The sequence below is a fragment of the Liolophura sinensis genome, chromosome 3 (assembly GCF_032854445.1).
Source record: "Liolophura sinensis isolate JHLJ2023 chromosome 3, CUHK_Ljap_v2, whole genome shotgun sequence".
Lineage (NCBI taxonomy): Eukaryota > Metazoa > Mollusca > Polyplacophora > Chitonida > Chitonidae > Liolophura > Liolophura sinensis.
Genome location: NC_088297.1, coordinates 24405750 through 24425404, shown reverse-complemented (window position 1 = coordinate 24425404; position 19655 = coordinate 24405750). Strand labels below are relative to the sequence as shown.

Sequence of the window (19655 nt, the reverse complement as noted above, 5' to 3'; positions counted from 1 at the left end):
GAAACTCGAAATTTCGGTCCGTTTGAGGTACAGCATCAATGGACGACGTCAGATGCAGGGAATCTTGTTCGACAGCTCAACCTATCCTATGAGAAAGGAGTGAGTAGTAGCAATAGCGATTCATGCCGGTAAACCGGAAGTATTTCGATCTCCCTTTTATAGGTTTTATATCTCTGATTTATTTCTTTATTGATAATTGCCATAGTTGTTTGACACCATTCACAAGAAGATTTCTCTTAGATAATGGTAGTCAGTTTATGGTTGGAGGAAACCGGAGTGCCCACAATAAACCGCCGACTTTTGGCAACTTACTGACGAACCTTTCTACATGTCAATTAAAGATTTGTATACCATATTGGTATGAAAAAAGTGCATGGCCTTCAACAAACCTTACAATGCGCAAAGACCGCGCATGCGCTTTCGAGCACTAATGGTCACCTAAGCCCCACTGATAGAAATCTTCATCTATAAAGGCCCTGTCACCTCGTTTGTCCTACAGACTGAAACGAGAGAACATTAACCACTCAACCATGGCTTCTTGGATTCGTTAGGGTTTCATGTGGAAGGGTACCTTTGCAAATGAAGCCAGCAATTACGGATGTTCCAATTTGTAATCTGAATTACCGTATGTAAAAAAAATACCTCCTTGTAAAGGCGATAACAAGCCTTGAATGTGTGTTCCGGCGCATAGTTTGTACGAAATAAAACAACGATGGGATTTAAGAGTACCCTGCCACAGACGGCATGTGAATGCATTTTACTCTCCTAAAAGGATTTTAAAATATAACTGAAAGTCCGTCTGACCTATCTTAGCTGTCTTTCACTTTAAAAACTTTTATTTTTTAAAGTTTTCCTTTTGTTTCCTATATTTGGCAGGAGCAAAAGACTGATCAGATCGTGCGTCAGTTCTGTGTGAACCTATGGAAGCCCGGCTCGGTGGTACCGGCCTCAGCAGAGCGGTTGATCAACCTGCAGAAGACTGTTCAGGAATGGCAGAGACAGAATGACAACAGGCCCATCATCGTCCACTGCGTGTAAGAACCACAGGCCCGCCAGCACGGCTATGACCTCTTATTCTTTGCACTAGGGCAGTGCCTGTTTGTGACGTCAGCACTGCCTACTTTGCATACGGCATACTCCATGTTTCTTAAATATACGACACTGCACTTCAGCAATCAGCAATTCTGGGCCATCAGCAATACACTGCACTTCTCTATTTAACAAAAAAAGCGGAAATTACTGCGTTTCAGAAAAATAATGTTTCAGAGCGTTTAAAAGAGGTCCACATTATGAATTAAACAAACTTTATTACCGAATTTGAACGGTAAGACGTGCACAGACGAAGCTGTTATTTCATTAAAGGTATCGCGTGTTCGCCTTAACGGTTTTAAGTTACCGCCTCTTTTGCTCACGTGTACATCCACAGCTACATTCCTCGTGCTGGAACTTTCAGGCGTTTCACTCATATAGGCTGAACGATACATGTTGTTAGGATTTAAGCATCGTCTTGAAGAAAGTCCATGTTGAGATAAGGTACAAAATCCATGTTGAGATATATCATGTAACTGTACTATATATATCGTTATATATGACAAGATGACAAGGCCGTGTTCCAGAGATACAAATGACGCCTCTTTCCTTCAGAAACGTCTCAAGTTCCCACGCGGGCAACGCTAGAAATGTCTCCATCGTTTGTTTATTCTAAACAGCTTTTTATGAATCTTTTTACAGCTGTAAAAAGTGCGACCCTGCAGTACTTGACAGGTCACATGATACTATTGCACTTTTTTACCTTTAGCAGTAAAAGAGTTCGAAGTCTAAGTTTCCTATTATGATATTGTTGTCGTTGCTTTGGCTGACCGGGCTCAGTTTGCCACACATTTTTTTCTGACAGTTATGGTTTTTTTCCTTCCTAGGAATGGCGTGGACAAAACCGTGCTGCTGTGTACCTGTTTCACTGTGTTGGAGAAACTAAAAGCGGAACATATGATCAGTGTACTGTACACTGTAAACACCAACCGGAAACACCGCCCCGGAGCTCTGCCTAACGTGGTAAGTTATCGTACCATATACTGGGAACACCAACGGGAAACACCGGGCCGGAGCTCAGTCTAGCGTGGCAAGTTATTGTACCATATACTGTGAACACCAACCAGAAACACCGACCCGGAGCTCAGCCTAACGTGGTAAGTTATTGTACTGTATACTAGGAACACCAACCGGAAACCCCGGGCCGGAGTTCTGCCTAACGTGGTAAGTTTTTGTACTGTATACTGGTAATACCAACCGGAAACACCGCCCCGGCGCCCTTCCTAACGTGGTAAGTTATTGTACCGAATACTGTGAACACCAACCGTAAACACCGGCCCGGAGCTCAGCTTAACGTGGTAAGTTATTGTACTGTATACTGGGAACAACAATCAGAAATACCATCTTCGACATCTACCTAACGTGGTACGTTATTTTACTGTATACTGTGAACACCAACCGGAAACACCGCCCAGGAGCTCAGCCTAACGTGGTAAGTTATTGTACTTTGTACTGTGAACACCAGCCAGAAACACCGGCACGGAGCTCTGCCGAACGTGGTAAGTTATTGTACTGAATACTGGGAACACCAACAGGAAACAACAACCTCGACATCTACCTAACGTGATAAGTTATTGTACTGAATACTGGGAACAGCAATCAGAAACACCAACCTCGACATCTACCTAACGTGGTAAGTTATTGTACTGAATACTGGGAACACCAACCGGAAACACTGGCCCGGCGCTCTGCCTAACGTGGTAAGTTACTCCGGATACATTCCAAAAAAGAGTGCTTTGTCATCGTTCTTATCAATTTTTGCCAATGTTTCAAGCAGAATATTGGATACTATTATTATGGTGATGATTTTCCCCGAGCCCGCCTTCGTATAAGTTATATATTATTGAGTACGGCGTAAAGAACCAATGAAATAAGTAAATAAATAAATAAATCCCCAAACACTAGAACTAGCCGCTTTTTGCAAGACACAATTAGTGTGAGCATGATAAAAGTATTGGCCTTAAACTTTAAAGTAAAGCACCAGACGCCTGTAGACAAAAGGTTTTCTCCTTGTCCTCATCAGGTATCACATCACCATTTCACCTATACGGTGACACAACAATATACCAGTAAATTGTTTTTGTAATTTAGATTCTAGAATATAAAATTTAGGTAACTTATTTTCACACAGGAAAGCGGACGCCAATTCCAAAGCAAAGCCGTGTTTACAGAACCTTTCTCGTCCTGTCCTGTTTATTTATTTTTTTGTTTATTTCCACATTTAAACATTTTTCCCATATCTAAAAGCTATCATTTTTGGGGTGGCTAAAAGAGAAATGCTTGGATTAACACAAGGTCCTTCGCCAGGAACACCAGAAACCACTTAACTTTATGTTGCCGAGCCGCCGTCATATAAGTGAAATATTCTTAAGTGCGAAGTAAAACACCGGTCAAATAAAAAAAATAAAATTAAGGCTGCCGACGAATCAGCGAGAGCTGGATTCGAACCCCCGACCTTATTGATTGGATTATTGTTCGTTTGTTCGTTAACGCTATGCTCAAGAAGTTTTCACCAATGTGATTTCGGTCAGGTGTATGGCTGGACGCGACCAGATTACATCGGTATTACGGCAGGCATATTGTGGCCATTATCAGCGATCATAACATGGGATAGATTCCCATACGTACCTCGTGAGCACCTATTGTATTTTTGTTTTTCAGGAGCAGTATAGATTCTGCTATGAAGTTGTTAGGACGTTCATTGAGAGTTTTGATACGTACGCCAACTTTGTCCCCTGAGCGAGACCGACCTTTACAAAGGGAAGTAACTGAGTCTTCTGTGGGTCTTAGCAACAGCCCCGCGTGACTGCCAGCGCGAGGCACCAATTATAACTTAGCTTCCGACTTTGCTGTCACTATTATGTACTTGGCTGAAGTTTTCATTTTATTTACATACATGTACGATATTTACAAATGGGAAAGAATACCCAGCTTTGGTAAATGACCAACATAAGTATAGCGCCATGTGGAGGCTGTTTAAGGGAGATAACTCAGTTACGAACTCACAGGCTCTTCCCTCTTTCCTCCTTTCTCAGTTTTATTTTCTCTCAGAAACACGCTGTTCATCACCTTATAACTCTTATTAGTTCTATCTACCCTCTCACTGTTAAGGTCTACATCTGTTTTGCAATAAAATAGACTACATATAAGTCATATAATATAAACGTTCCCGTGTTTAAACCGTTGTTGTTGCTTCGTTCTGTCATTCCATCCCATCCACTCTTTTACAAGACCTTTATTCGTGTCGTAGTATAGTTATTCATTTAAACATAAACCACCATAATAAAGGTTAGTAACTGTCCTGTTATGACATTACAGACAAACCAAATAAATAGGAAGTATAACCGTACCATGCGTAACGGCCGCCGTCATATAAGTGGAATATTCTTGAGTACGGTGTAAAACACCAATGAAATAAATAAATATAATTCACTGTGTAAAACAATTAGAGGTGTGACCTTCAACGTGCAACATAATTAGAGGTGTGGCCTTCACTGTGTAGCACGGCAAGAGGTGTGACTTTCACCGTGTAACACAATTAGAGGTGTGACCTTCACCGTGTAACGCACATTTAAACGTTAAATACATGAAAACATTTTCATTTGGCATCTGCAAAATTCTCGATCCAAATTGTGTGTATAGTTTATGTATGTGTATGATCGATTGAAACTGTGCCACGAAATATTACCCAGCATTCCATAGTAACAAAGCCAGCCGGGCAAAGGGTTAACAGATCACATAAATTTACGGATTTCTACCCGATATCAATGTCTTGTTCAACTAGCTTGCAGACTGCTTTGGAATGAATTTTAGATTTCTGCACACTAACATTGCATGCTATGCCCACTTTTGTATTTACAACTTTGTATTATGAATCAGGCAGTGCCTTTTTCGTACATCTGACTATGAAACTGAAACTACAGAAATATAACCCATTTCTAAGTGGCATATTACTTTTATTACTTATATAATCAGGTTATGGTTTGAGTTTTTGCGATTGTTTATAGAATACTTTTTTTATTCAAATTACACTTAGATCTAATATGATCAGATGATGTTATATACTGTTGCCGAGGTTGCCGCTGTTGCTGCTGTACTAAATGAACTGGCACAACGAGAGCGGACAAGCTTTTAATCTATCGGTAGGTTTTGTATTTACATGTGCTACATTTCTTTGCGATAAGGAATGGAATATTATTTAAAAACACGTGTCGGAAAATGCTGATTGTGTTTCATTAAGTGTTATCTAATTCTGTTCAGTTTTGTATGTTCTTCTTCATTACCTTCAGCCCTTTCTATAGAACAATTGTATTGACTTAAGTTACATTTGAATTATGTTGAAATTTAAAATAACACAATTACATGTGAATTGACTGTGATAACAAAATAACAAAGATGATGGCTACCAGACTTAGTACTTCATGACATATTAGTTTAATGTGTGTCACGTGAAATCTTTCCGCATTATTTACGCATTCTGTTCTAAATTAACTTACTGTCAGTTTTACATTTGGTGTGACATATTGAAATTGTGACATATCATGACTCGATGCAGTTGGATAAAAGTTTCCTGTTATGACATCCAGTTGCCATGGTAACACAGGATTAAAATCTAAATGTATGTTATGTGTGCGTCAAAGCTGTGGGTCGGACACGCTATTTGTTTTCTGCTAACAAATTATATATAATTGTTTAAATGATATATATACGCTACTTATCCTGTGATGTTACATCCACTTTTGGCACAGGCTTAATAAAATGCACAATTTTGTAATCAACCTTCCGTGTTTTATTTGCTTTCTTCAAAGCGGCTATCAAGTGTCTCAGAATGAAAGTGTGCCTGGGGTATAAAGCTGTTTTAGATGGGTATACCTTAATATGGGCTCAAGTGTCTCAGAATGAAAGTGTACCTGGGGTATAAAGCTGTTTTAGATTTGTATACCTTAATATGGGCTCAAGTGTCTCAGAATGAAAGTGTACCTCGAGTATAAAGCTGTTTTAGATGGGTATACCTTAATATGGGCTCAAGTGTCTCAGAATGAAAGTGTACCTGGGTATAAAGCTGTTTTAGATGGGTATACCTTAATATGGGCTCAAGTGTCTCAGAATGAAAGTGTACCTCGAGTATAAAGCTGTTTTAGATGGGTATATCTTAATATGGGCTCAAGTGTCTCACAATATGGATGGTTAATTTTGCGCGTGGTAGGTAAAGTGATAACATTCATGATATATTAGGTGACAAATGCGATTAAGAAATGTCATTAAGCTGACAAAACCTACTGATATTGGATACGTTGGATAATACGCCGTAAATGCGGGAAATACATTTCATCGCTTGATTAGTGACCTTATGTAAGCATACACACGTAAGTACAAGACGGCGCTTGAAAACTTACAAGTACATTTATTTATTTATTCATTTATTTATTTATTCATTTATTTATTTATTTGTTCGTTGCTTACACATGTATATCCAAAGTCAAAAATTTGCCATATATATATGATGGCTTTCAACATGGAATATTAAAAGATTGGATGACTGAACGAGACTATGGTAACACGCTCTATAAACAATATGGATAAGCTATAAACAAAAGGACAAGACCGTGGTAACGCCATCAATCAATATGGCTTTTAAAGTGGATTCTAAACACATAGATATTTCCGGAAGCCTTTTCGTAATTGGACAATTACGAGAAAAATAATGAAAAAAAAAAAACAAACCGACACAAAACAACCAAAATTCGAAAAATAGTCAAAAACTGTGTTAAAGCCTTCGCAAATAACATGAATGCAATCTCGTTTAAAGAAATCTTGACAAAAAATTTATATTTCAAGGTAAACTAATAGCATTGAAGAATTCTAGCGGACCGATAAAACTTTGAACTAATGACTTTTACAACCTGATGTTACAATCTATTCGTCGAAAGAGACATTCCTGCACCAGTCGTCAACCAAGATGGACGTTCCAGGTCAATAATGGCAAGGCCAATTCCCAAAACAATGTTTAGCACAAACTATCAAAGAACTAAGGTAGCATATAAAATACGAAAACAAAACGGAATTATGCAAAGAGAAATAGTCAACAATTTTCAATGATGCTTGAAAGACGCAAGGTATATTCTAGGCGATTGAGTGTAATCAATTTTCTATCCGTAAAAGTTGTCTATAGTAAAAATATGTATCTCAGTTGTGCTTTGATTGCAACCGTTTATATTTCGAACAAAGCCCTTGGCCAAAAAGTGGAGGGTTCGAATTCAGGTTTCGTTGGCAAATAAAGCTTCAACTCTAGGCACAGAGCTTTACCTGTTGCCTAGTGATGGGTGGTGTTTTCTATACAGAATTTAGGACGCCTTTTTCTACCAATAAACCTAACTGTCATCATATATACGTTAAGAAATTGTTGAATACGGCGCAAAGTAAATGAGATAAATAATTAGATGTCATGGCGGGCGGAAATGACTCTGTATTCTAGACAGGATGGAAAAGGTAATGGGAAAGTCTCTTTTCTTCCTGGAGTTTGTTAGGTGTTCTACCACATTTTATTGTGGACGAAATCAGCAATCCTGAATGGGGAGGTGACGGGTGTCTCACCAGATACATAGAAATATGATCCACAACGACAAACTCTCCGGGATCTGAGCTACATGTAGCTCCATCTTTCTATGGAAGCCGGAAAGGCCATCATCGTACCATCGTGCTATCTTTCCGGTACCTACGTTTCTCAACAATAACATTAACACTTGCATGAAGCCCTTTGCTCAAGCTCTTTTATACAGCTATTGATTGACTAAAAGATAAATAAGTTACCATTTTCAGTTTAGCAGAATAAATTTTACGAACAGGAGGGTTTAGTTTCATCGAACAAATTTGCTATTTGCAATAATAAGGAAATATCTACTATTAAAGCTTTCAAGTGAGCTGTTACGTGTATCTGTATAGAATATTACGTACTTGTAGCAGTAAAAAGAATGTTGCTGGATACTTTTTGTCCGTGGTATTTGTTCAAAAGAAATTACCGTTTTTAGAAAACGTCATTTTGGTTGAGTCTCTCACTAGACCAAGATCTGCTGGGAAAACAATGATGTTTGAGATCTGTTCAAAATATAAAAATTTGCTACATTCTTTGATAAGGCCATGAATCAGAGTAAGATATTAGCTGTGTTTTTGTGCTCTTCAAACTCTGTTGGAACACCTTACTAAATTGTATAAAAGCGGACCTACACGAAGTAACACGATGTGGTAAAACTGTGTCAAGGCACCAGTGTAATGGATAACAGACGTATTAACAGATTGAAAAAAAAAGCCAAATCAATATCGGGAACAGATATAGCTCATTTCGACGGCTTCAGAGAAATCCACACAGATGTATTTGACGCTATACGGTGTTAATGTTGTATCATCTTGCTTCTTAAACCTTCTTCAACTTCTTGAAATTAGTAAAATGTGTAATTTTACAAACACATACGAATAAAATGTCACATATCTTACGGTGTATTTCAAAATATAGAAAACTCTTTCCAACTTCAAACGCTAAACCGGTGATTTCATGACATGAATGAACATTTCCAAGCAATGAAAACATTGTGTAAGTCAACTACCGCTTTTAGTTTTTGATGTCCAAGCTACATGTAGATGATCACTCACTTTTGCCCGTTTTTGTCACCTCGATTGCTTCCTCAAAAGAGGTGTTGGACTAGATGTGGTCGCCATCCCAGTCAAACAATGTTTGTATCTAACCTGATAATTATTCACGAACTACGAGTTTGAATTTTGAATTACATTTCGTGCCTAGAAAGTCTTGCGCATCATTGAAAACTGAAAACTAATGAATGCTTCTCTTGTGTATTTTAGCAACCTTATTTACCATTTATATATTATTCCTTAAATGGTCCTTTGGGAACAAAAAGTGTTTTTGGTTGTTTTGGAAGTGTATCTTGCGATTGGAACGCGCATTCATTGTTCACGAATGGTATACGAGTGGCGGACTTGACACTTGGACTGAGTTTTGTATTGGCCTTTGGTAACAGAGTTAGGTTTTCATGTAGGCGCATTATTTAACATGTGTGAGAATTCCCAGGTTTCCTTCCCTCCCCGAGCCAGACCACCCACTCCGACCCCACCCAGTCCCACAGCACCATGTCAGCTCCTTGTCGATCGTTATCGTTTTATGTCAAGGTGACACAGATCACGTCATCAGGAAGCACCTTTTGATCTTTGTATTGGGAAACGACGTATGTCTTCTGACAGTGAGCATGATTTTATCCTAATCCCTTGTCCCTCCATTCCACTTATGCCTACATTCTATTTCGACTTTTCTACTCTAATTTTTCAAATCGTGGGCATAAGTGAAATAAACCGCTCTGCCAATCGGGCTCATTTACAACATACAGTTCGACATATCTGTCATATTAATTATGTAGATGTTTGTATTTACTTTCATAAATCCAGCTCATTCTAATGTTTGGTAAGCCTATGCAGAGAATTTCCACGCCAATGGGTTTCATAGATCTTAACAAAAACTCTATCGGCAAACGTTCTTCTGAAAACACTATCGTAGAGAAAAGATGAGAACACTACCGTAGAGTAAAGATGAGAACACTATCGGAGAGTAAAGATGAGAAAGGATGAGGAACAATTGGCTTTTTCAACTCTCAAATCAGCGATAGGTCTTACACAAGATCAAACAAATAAAGACAAACACGCTTGAATTAGTTCAATAAATACATTTGAACAAAATAGACAAAAAAATAGAACTGATAATAATGTACAAAACAATACAAATAATTACAAAAATATAGTCTCTTAATAAATACAGCGTCTAAATCCGGATGGGATATCCCGCTTCCACAGGTGAGTCAGTCCACGTAAATATAGAATCCACAGTTAAGGGGAATTCCACAATGGACGGATGATAGTCCGATAAGTGACAAGCTATAGTTGGCACGACATTCTGACGATGGTTGATCCCCAACTGCATGTAACGGTGCAACTTCTCAGGGCGGTGGGGTTGACAGTAGCGTCGGTGATGCCCAGCTGGCGATGTATTATTTTACAAAATAATGTCTCAAGAAATTAGCATGTTACAAAACACAAGCTAATAAAGTGCTACATTCAGAAAATGGAGGACAAATGATGAACGGCGAATGGCGTGAAAGTCGATGTCTCCAAACCCAGTAAAATCCTTCACAGTCGATGACAGTAAATATGACTGCTCCAAGTGAACTTGAGTAAATGACTGCCAGCTTCACAGCCCCGTCACTCATATTTACAGACTAACGTAAAGAAAATTCTGGATGGTTAAACATGTTTACAACACCGATGCATATTACCAGAATGTATATCCTATTTACGATAACACGAAACTCATACACACCGAAGCTTCGAGAACGCTCGACTGAATTACAACACACTGTATTACGTACGCACAGGGGAAAATGTAGGTCAGACACTGATCAGGTAAGCTCAAGAACAAATAAAACAATATTGTACCATATTTAAAGACGTGGTTGGTAACGGCTCCCCCCCCCCCCCCGTTTGGATTTGATCCACTATCAAGGATAAGCTTGCTTCCTGAAGAATGTGGCACTTTAGATCTTATCCTCTACTTTTGTTATCTTCAGTGCGATCACTGGTTCCGAAATTACATCACAAACAGCTAACCGCATTCTCGTGAAGACTCGCGCTCCCTTTAAACAAGAGTAGCATAGCATTGAGATCGAGGCCCCGAGTTAACAAGTCGGGAACCCGATTAAACTGACCGATCACAGGTCGTTTGCCATCAAACAGCCAATAGGGCAGCCACAGACAAACACCTCTCACTCACTGACTAGGGTCTCACCGTGAGATAAATCCACGGGTCCACGGCAAAGACAATGTTAGCATATGCTATAATTTGGATTAGCCGATTAGAGGACGAAGAGGAAATATTTCATTACAGTCTTTATTTCCTTCAATTAGATGCTTGTATTTGTTACGGATGCTTCTAATATTCCTTTGACGATTGTGATAAGTGGTTGTGAAACTTATTTGTGTGTTTGGTAGTCTTGTTTTTTCGGAGGAGTCATAGCACGGTCCTCAAATTTCACTTTGTTGACAGTGGAATCAACTTCAGTTTCCGAGTATCCTCTGATGAGCAATTTAGATTTGAAGAGTGCTGATTTCTTAAAGAAATCCAGCGTATTGCTGCAGGGTCGACAGTACCTAGTGATTTCACCGCTGATAGAAGATTAAAAGCAGGACAGGTGGTGTGCCGACCCCCTGTGTAGATATTGGTACGTTTCGGTGGGCTTTGACCTGCATGGATGAGCACGACTAGGTCTGCGCAGAAACAGTGACGTACTGAAAGAATAAAAGAGTAACTCGCTAAAGACCGACTCGCCTTTAGGCGGGCAATGCATTTCCCTACATCAGTGAGGCAGCTTATTGATAGCTTCAAAGAGATATGTATGGACAAAATAAAAATAGAACGCAAAATGTAGGGTGCAGCCCCGCCCTCACATAGCCTAGTTGATCTCTTTCCACCTCATGTACTTGATCCAGGTTGGCTGGAACTCAGGCAAGCTATCTATACGTTAGGACCAAAGACCATATGTCACATACAATGTTTGAGGACGGCCGTGATAAGTTTTAAAATTATCGTATTAATTGGTTGAGTGTTTACTTTATTAATAGCAATCCCAGACTGTAGAAGGTTATACTATTAATCGAGTTGGCGGTCATCGTCGTCTAAGAGAACATTTTGGTACTGGGAAAGTATAATTTGCAAGCGACAAAAGTTAATCTGCAAAGGCATAATGTCACTGACGATCAGTGAGTAGCCCCATTTATATAGATAAGATCTTACCGTAACCCTTAATTATGATTGGTCAATTATGTCGCCGCCCCGACTTGTAATAAAGTGAGCTCCATTTAAAAACCTGACATAGTTACCTGCCCAAACATGCCATAGCATCAGAGGAATATCGGACCCATGCGGTCTGGGAAATAACAGATCGACGTTGTGCCAACGATAAATCGACAGGCGAAAAGACAAGGAACATAAGCGTCTGCTGACTTAAGGTCGTGAAGACATACTTGATAATTTTTGTCCCATGTGCCCTGACACACTGCCACAGCACCTGCATCAGGTTTTTAAACCTGACGTTGGTTTGGGGCCATCCTTGAGTTGTGTACATACATGTACAATCTGGGAGAGTGAATCCATGCCGCCAAAGTGCTGCCGCCAATAAAGTAGCATGCTGATGACACCAGACATGACACAGTTTCAGTGGCCTAATGGTTAGACCGTCCGGATCAAAGCCGGGAGGTTCGGGATCAAACCCGGGTTGGGTCATACTAGAGACTTTAAAAATTATACTTATTGCTGCCTAACTTTGCTGCTCAGCACGGAGAGGTAAGTGCAAAGAAACACGATTGGTGGCCCGTTGTCTACTGGGTGGGGTATCACGTCTGGTGTCTTCGGAATGATATTGCAGTAGCGGCACCTCTTTGACGGCATGAACTCGTCCTTACTTCTCGTCGTCATAGGACTAAAAAAATTGTTAAATATGACGTTAAACCGCAAGGATACATACATGTGCACACATTATTGAGCGAGTCATAGTCAGCCATTAAAGGCTGGACTTTGGCGACATGGACTAGCCCTACAACAAGAAGACGTATATATATATACATGTAGGTAAAAACCAAATGACTCGTCTTCCTCATATGACTAAAAAATAGTTGAGCACGATGTGAAAACCCATTCATACATATACATACATGTGCATACCAAACCTAACACCCAGTTTGCAGTTTCCTCCCATAGTACAGGGAAGGTAAATGCAGTTCGCGATTCGCATATCATAGACCTCTGTGGTCAATTTGTGCACTGACTCCCCATAGTATCTTTTTACCACCACAATGATTTAAAATTCCTTAATCCGTTGAAATCGTGGTAGAGAGTTCAGTATTTGAATGTATTACATGACTTTAACATTGTGTAGTTTGACAAAGTGCTCAATGAGGCGAGCAGGAGCTACCGGAATTCTCTGAATGCCCTGTTAGAAGTTGATATGTAGAGTTACCAAGCGTGTCTGTGATCGTTCACATTTGTTTTCACGACTGTTCCTAAATAACTTCAGTTTATATATTATTTGTTGTCTTTTCTTTTAAAGTTGAGAAATGGGTGTCACAATTAACATCTCCTGTACAGAACATGGCAGGCCATGTTGACTATTTTAAATCAGAGTACTACTACTGAGTACTCTGTATTACGTGTAAACCGTTATAGACTACATATAATTATTGAGTAGGACCAAAAGATTGCCAATCGTAAATGCTGCAGGGAAACATATCTGTGAAGGCTTCAACTGTTCAGCATGTAGCAGAATAATGCTGCATTTCACCTAGTTTGGTGTGTAAATATGCGCTTTCAGAAGGATTTTACTTATTTACTGACAACGGCCAGGATTGTAGTGAGAGAAAATCATGGTGGGAGAAAACCGGGCTGTGCCCGCGAAAACCCACGACCATCCGCAGGTTGCTGACAGACCTTCTCACGTACATTTCAGAAGAACATGAAGCTTGCAAATACTTAACATGCTGCAACGTAATGCTGTATTTCACCTAGTTCGGTGTGTAAATATGCGCTGTCAGAAGGACATGAAGGCTTCAGCTGCTCAACATGCTGCAGAGTCATGCTGCATTTCACCTAGTTCTGTGTGTAAATATGCGCTGTCAGAAGGACAGGAAGGCTTCAGCTGCTCAACAGGCTGCAGAGTCATGCTGCATTTCACCTAGTTCTGTGTGTAAATATGCGCTGTCAGAAGGACATGAAGGCTTCAGCTGCTCAATATGCTGCAGAGTCATGCTGCATTTCACCTAGTTCTGTGTGTAAATATGCGCTGTCAGAAGGACATGAAGGCTTCAGCTGCTCAACATGCTGCAGAGTCATGCTGCATTTCACCTAGTTCTGTGTGTAAATATGCGCTGTCAGAAGGACATGAAGGCTTCAGCTGCTCAACAGGCTGCAGAGTCATGCTGCATTTCACCTAGTTCTGTGTGTAAATATGCGCTGTCAGAAGGACATGAAAGCTTCAGCTGCTCAACATGCTGCAGAGCCATGCTGCATTTCACCTAGTTCTGTGTGTAAATATGCGCTGTCAGAAGGACATGAAGGCTTCAGCTGCTCAACATGCTGCAGAGTCATGCTGCATTTCACCTAGTTGTGTGTGTAAATATGCGCTGTCAGAAGGACATGAGGCTTCAGCTGCTCAACATGCTGCAGAGTCATGCTGCATTTCACCTAGTTCTGTGTGTAAATATGCGCTGTCAGAAGGACATGAAGGCTTCAGCTGCTCAACATGCTGCAGAGTGATGCTGCATTTTACCTAGTTCTGTGTGTAAATATGCGCTGTCAGAAGGACATGAAGGCTTCAGCTGCTCAACATGCTGCAGAGTGATGCTGCATTTCGCCTAGTTGTGTGTGTAAATATGCGCTGTCAGAAGGACATGAAGGCTTCAGCTGCTCAACATGCTGCAGAGTCATGCTGCATTTCGCCTAGTTGTGTGTGTAAATATGCGCTGTCAGAAGGACATGAAGGCTTCAACAACTCAACAGGCTGCAGAGTGATGCTGCATTTTACCTAGTTCTGTGTGTAAATATGCGCTGTCAGAAGGACATGAAGGCTTCAACAGCTCAACATGCTGCAGAGTGATGCTGCATTTTACCTAGTTCTGTGTGTAAATATGCGCTGTCAGAAGGACATGAAGGCTTCAACAGCTCAACATGCTGCAGAGTGATGCTGCATTTCACCTAGTTCTGTGTGTAAATATGCGCTGTCAGAAGGACATGAAGGCTTCAGCTGCTCAACATGCTGCAGAGTCATGCTGCATTTCACCTAGTTTGGTGTGTAAATATGCGATGTCAGAAGGACATGAAGGCTTCAGCTGCTCAACATGCTGCAGAGTCATGCTGCATTTCACCTATTTCTGTGTGTAAATATGCGCTGTCAGAAGGACATGAAGGCTTCAGCTGCTCAACAGGCTGCAGAGTCATGCTGCATTTCACCCAGTTCTGTGTGTAAATATGCGCTGTCAGAAGGACATGAAGGCTTCAGCTGGTCAACATGCTGCAGAGTCATGCTGCATTTCACCTAGTTGTGTGTGTAAATATGCGCTGTCAGAAGGACATGAAGGCTTCAGCTGCTCAACATGCTGCACATTTATGCTGCATTTCACCTAGTTCTGTGTGTAAATATGCGCTGTCAGAAGGACATGAAGGCTTCAGCTGCTCAACAGGCTGCAGAGTCATGCTGCATTTCACCTAGTTCTGTGTGTAAATATGCGCTGTCAGAAGGACATGAAGGCTTCAGCTGCTCAACAGGCTGCAGAGTCATGCTGCATTTCACCTAGTTCTGTGTGTAAATATGCGATGTCAGAAGGACATGAAGGCTTTAGCTGCTCAACATGCTGCAGAGTCATGCTGCATTTCACCTAGTTCTGTGTGTAAATATGCGCTGTCAGAAGGACATGAAAGGCTTCAGCTGGTCAACAGGCTGCAGAGTCATGCTGCATTTCACCTAGTTGTGTGTGTAAATATGCGCTGTTAGAAGGACATGAAGGCTTCAGCTGCTCAACAGGCTGCAGAGCCATGCTGCATTTCACCTAGTTCGGTGTGTAAATATGCGATGTCAGAAGGACATGAAGGCTTCAGCTGCTCAACAGGCTGCAGAGTCATGCTGCATTTCACCTAGTTGTGTGTGTAAATATGCGCTGTCAGAAGGACATGAAGGCTTCAGCTGTTCAACATGCTGCAGAACCATGCTGCATTTTACCTAGTTCTGTGTGTAAATATGCGCTGTCAGAAGGACATGAAGGCTTCAGCTGCTCAACATGCTGCAGAGCCATGCTGCATTTTACCTAGTTCTGTGTGTTAATATGCGCTGTCAGAAGGACATGAAGGCTTCAGCTGTTCAACATGCTGCAAAGCCATGCTGCCTTTCACCTAGTTGTGTGTGTGAATATGCGCTGTCAGAAGGACATGAAGGCTTCAGCTGTTCAACATGCTGCAGAGCCATGCTGCATTTCACCTAGTTCTGTGTGTGAATATGCGCTGTCAGAAGGACATGAAGGCTTTAAAATGACACACTTCGTTCCAACACTGCAGTTTTCCTGGTATCTGTGATGAATTAATCGAACTTCACAAAAAACTAAAACGTGGTTGAATCAATCAGCATCGAGCAAAGAGCGTCTCTTGAAAAATGCTAAATTTTATGTAAAATACAGTAATCCATGGTTGATTGCATTTTAAAATGCAGAGCTCTAGGTTTTTTCATCAAGACAACACAGGTTATACTGTCACTACTCAACCATTTTACAAGTTTGCAAAGTGTTGATTCAAGCACTTTCTGAAGGCATTATTCTGTGTAGACTGACAAAAAAAAAAGAATTTTTTGTGAACCCAACCAATGTACTTTTGTCTTCAAAATGAAATTATAGAGGTACATAAATAGCTCTAAAATTTATCCCTCCATATGGGAAAGGTTGAGGAATTAGGGTTTCTACATGTTGTGACCTTTTCTGTGCATGGTTTACATGTTACATTGCACATTAGAAAAGATACCTTATTCTTTTAGCTGGTGGTTAGCGCGCTAGCACAGCACAGTGCAATGCAGGAGAGTTCAGGTCCAGTTTATGCTGGCTTCCTCTCTTCTCGTACGTGGGAAGGTCTGTCAGCAACCTACGGATGGTTGTGGGTTTCATTGCAGCTCTGCGCAGTCCCCCACCTCCCCCCCCCCCCCCCCGCCGTAATTCTGGTCGTGTACAAGTGAACTATTCTTGAGTACGGTGTAAAACACCCATCATAAAAATAAATATATACCATAATTTAATTAAAACGTACGTTACTTAGCTTAACACTGCGGGAAATTTATTTTCTCAGCTATTCTTTCGGCAACTTTGTGGGACTGTATGGCACTGTATACTGTACGTATGTAGTTTTGTATTCCTGTTTTGTTGTTTATTTTTGGTCAAATGGCATAGCAGTGTAAATAAATTAAACTGAACTGAGCACTGATTTGATATATTTGATTGGTGTTGTGCACACTACTGAGGAATATTTCACTTATATGAGCGTTACGGAGGAAGGAACTCAAAGGGGGAAATCCATGACATAACCTCTAGCATATTGGAATGAGTGTTACAGTTTTGATGTAATTTTCAGACACCTTTAAGGTTGCCCAGATCTTGTGGTTCCTGGGGACGACAAAGGGTGGTGCGACGTGTGCTGGACTGTTCATCTTGGCGATCAGTCCTTACCTCCACTTGGTAGCGGAGATTGGATTGGCTGCGGCCGTGTCAGGAGCAGGTAACAATTGTTGTCTCTAATATCCTTTCTGTACATATACATTTACCTGTACAAGACTGAAAATAAGTTGCAGAACAAGGACAATGTCCTGCACCAAATAGTATTTTACCAGGATTAATTGTTTTTAATACTGTAAATAACAGGAGATTTGCCATTTTATCATGTACCAACTTGAGAATTATTTCCATGCTTGCTGTACAGGATAGCTTTGTCAGGAGGAGGTAACTCTTAAAAAACTTTTTGTCTGTATTGCACCCAGGAGGAGTTAAATGTTAGTCATTTTTTTCTGCATTGTGCTCAGCTTATGGTCCATGTATGCATTTTGTATTTACCCCAAACCTTTACACATTCAACTGGACACAAAGTGCATAATTTGTCATGTTAGAGGCATATTTAATTATCATGTTGAAGGCATCTTTAATAGTCATGTTAGAGGCATACTTAATTGTCATTTTAGAGGCATATTTGTCATGTTAGAGGCTTATTTAATTGTCCTGTTGGAGGCATATTTGTCATGTTAGAGGCATATTTATTTATCATGTTAAAGGCATCTTTAATAGTCATGTTAGAGGCATACTTAATTGTCATTTTAGTGGCATATTTGTCATGTTAGAGGCTTATTTAATTGTCATGTTGGAGGCATATTTGTCATGTTAGAGGCATATTTAATTGTCATGTTTGAGGCATATTTGTCATGTTAGAGGCATATTTAATTGAAGCGAACAGGTTATGTTATGATTTCTGTGAAGTTCGTATGTGTGGCCTACATGAACAGTGTATTTAAGTCTTCAAAGTCGTATGAATTTTATTTTTTGAAGTGCGTGTAAAGTTATACTTTAGAGGTCAAATTTGTTGAGAATTTAGAATAACTAAAGGCTGGAAAAGGGTGGTTGTTTGAAACCTGCAGTCTGACTACATGTATCTCTTGCCACTTACCAGTTCATGTTAAGATCTAAAGAGATCTTTGTAGCATCACTGAAGCCAGTCATTCAGTCTTCTCTGCCCTGGTGTTATCACGTTATCTTCCCTGAGGTGTCTCCCTGGTTGTCAGTCAGTCAGTGAGCCAGTCAGCCATGCAGCTAGTCAGACAGTCTTCTCTGCCCTGATGTTATCACCTTATCTTCCCTGAGGTGTCTCCCTCTCTGTCAGTCAGTCAGTGAGCCAGTCAGCCATGCAGTCAGTCAGACAGTCTTCTCTGCCCTGATGATATCACCTTATCTTCCCTGAGATGTCTCCCTGGTGGTTAGTCAGTCAGTGAGCCAGTCAGCCATGCAGCTAGTCACACAGTCTTCTCTGCCCTGATGATATCAGTTGATCTTCCCTGAGATGTCTCCCTGGCTGTTAGTCAGTCAGTGAGCCAGTCAGCCATGCAGTCAGTCAGTCAGTCTTCTCTGCCCTGATGTTATCACGTTGTCTTCCCTGAGGTGTCTCCTTGGTGGTTTGTCAGTCAGTCAGCCAGTCAGCCAGTCAGCCAGGCAGCTAGTCAGACAGTCTTCTCTGCCCTGATATTATCACCATATCTTCCCTGAGGTGTCTCCCTGGTGGTTAGTCAGTCAGTGAGCCAGTCAGTCTTCTTTGCACTGATGTTATCACCTTATCTTCCCTCAGGGGTCTGCCTGGCTGGCAGTCAGTCAGCTAGTCAGCCATGCAGCCAGTCGGACAGTCTTCTCTGCCCTGATGATATCACCTTATCTTCCCTGAGATGTCTCCCTGGTTGTTAGTCAGTCAGTGAGTTTAACAGTCAGTGAGTCAGTCTTCTCTGCCCTCATGTTATCACGTTATTTTACTTCAGGTATTTCCCTGGCAGCCAGCGTCCTACTCTCCCTAGTCTCTCTGTAGTCATCGTGTAGTAACAACTGGTGTAACAACATGTGGCGGAATACCACAGTCAGTCTGGAGTCCCTCACCTGGGGATTTTTCATTGTCATCATCGGTGCGGTCATGACCCTTGCCAGCGCCGTCCTCCTCTGGATGCAGTTCTGTCGCACCCTCCGGGCCATAAAATACGTGCAGAGCACCTCGTACCACCTGCTGGACGATGAGACCGTCTACCGCCAGTATGACTACCGCAAGACCGTAAAGCCTATTGTAGAACTGTACCAGCCCCACCCGTTATTACCCTGCCCCTGATGAAAGATGACGATCATGGGTTCCCTGGGGTGGTTTTGGCGAGCCCCCCTCCCCCCTCCCCCCTCCCCCAGTTTTACCCCATACA

At 41.1% G+C, this 19655-nt stretch overlaps 1 long non-coding RNA gene across 1 annotated transcript; it reads left to right on the top strand.

Annotated features, from left to right (window-relative positions):
- Nucleotides 1–1996, top strand: LOC135463728 (uncharacterized). Its single transcript, XR_010443583.1, has 3 exons — nt 1–99; nt 877–1034; nt 1917–1996. It is a non-coding gene; the product is annotated as an uncharacterized LOC135463728 (long non-coding RNA).
- Nucleotides 1997–19655: the final 17659 nt, after the last annotated feature.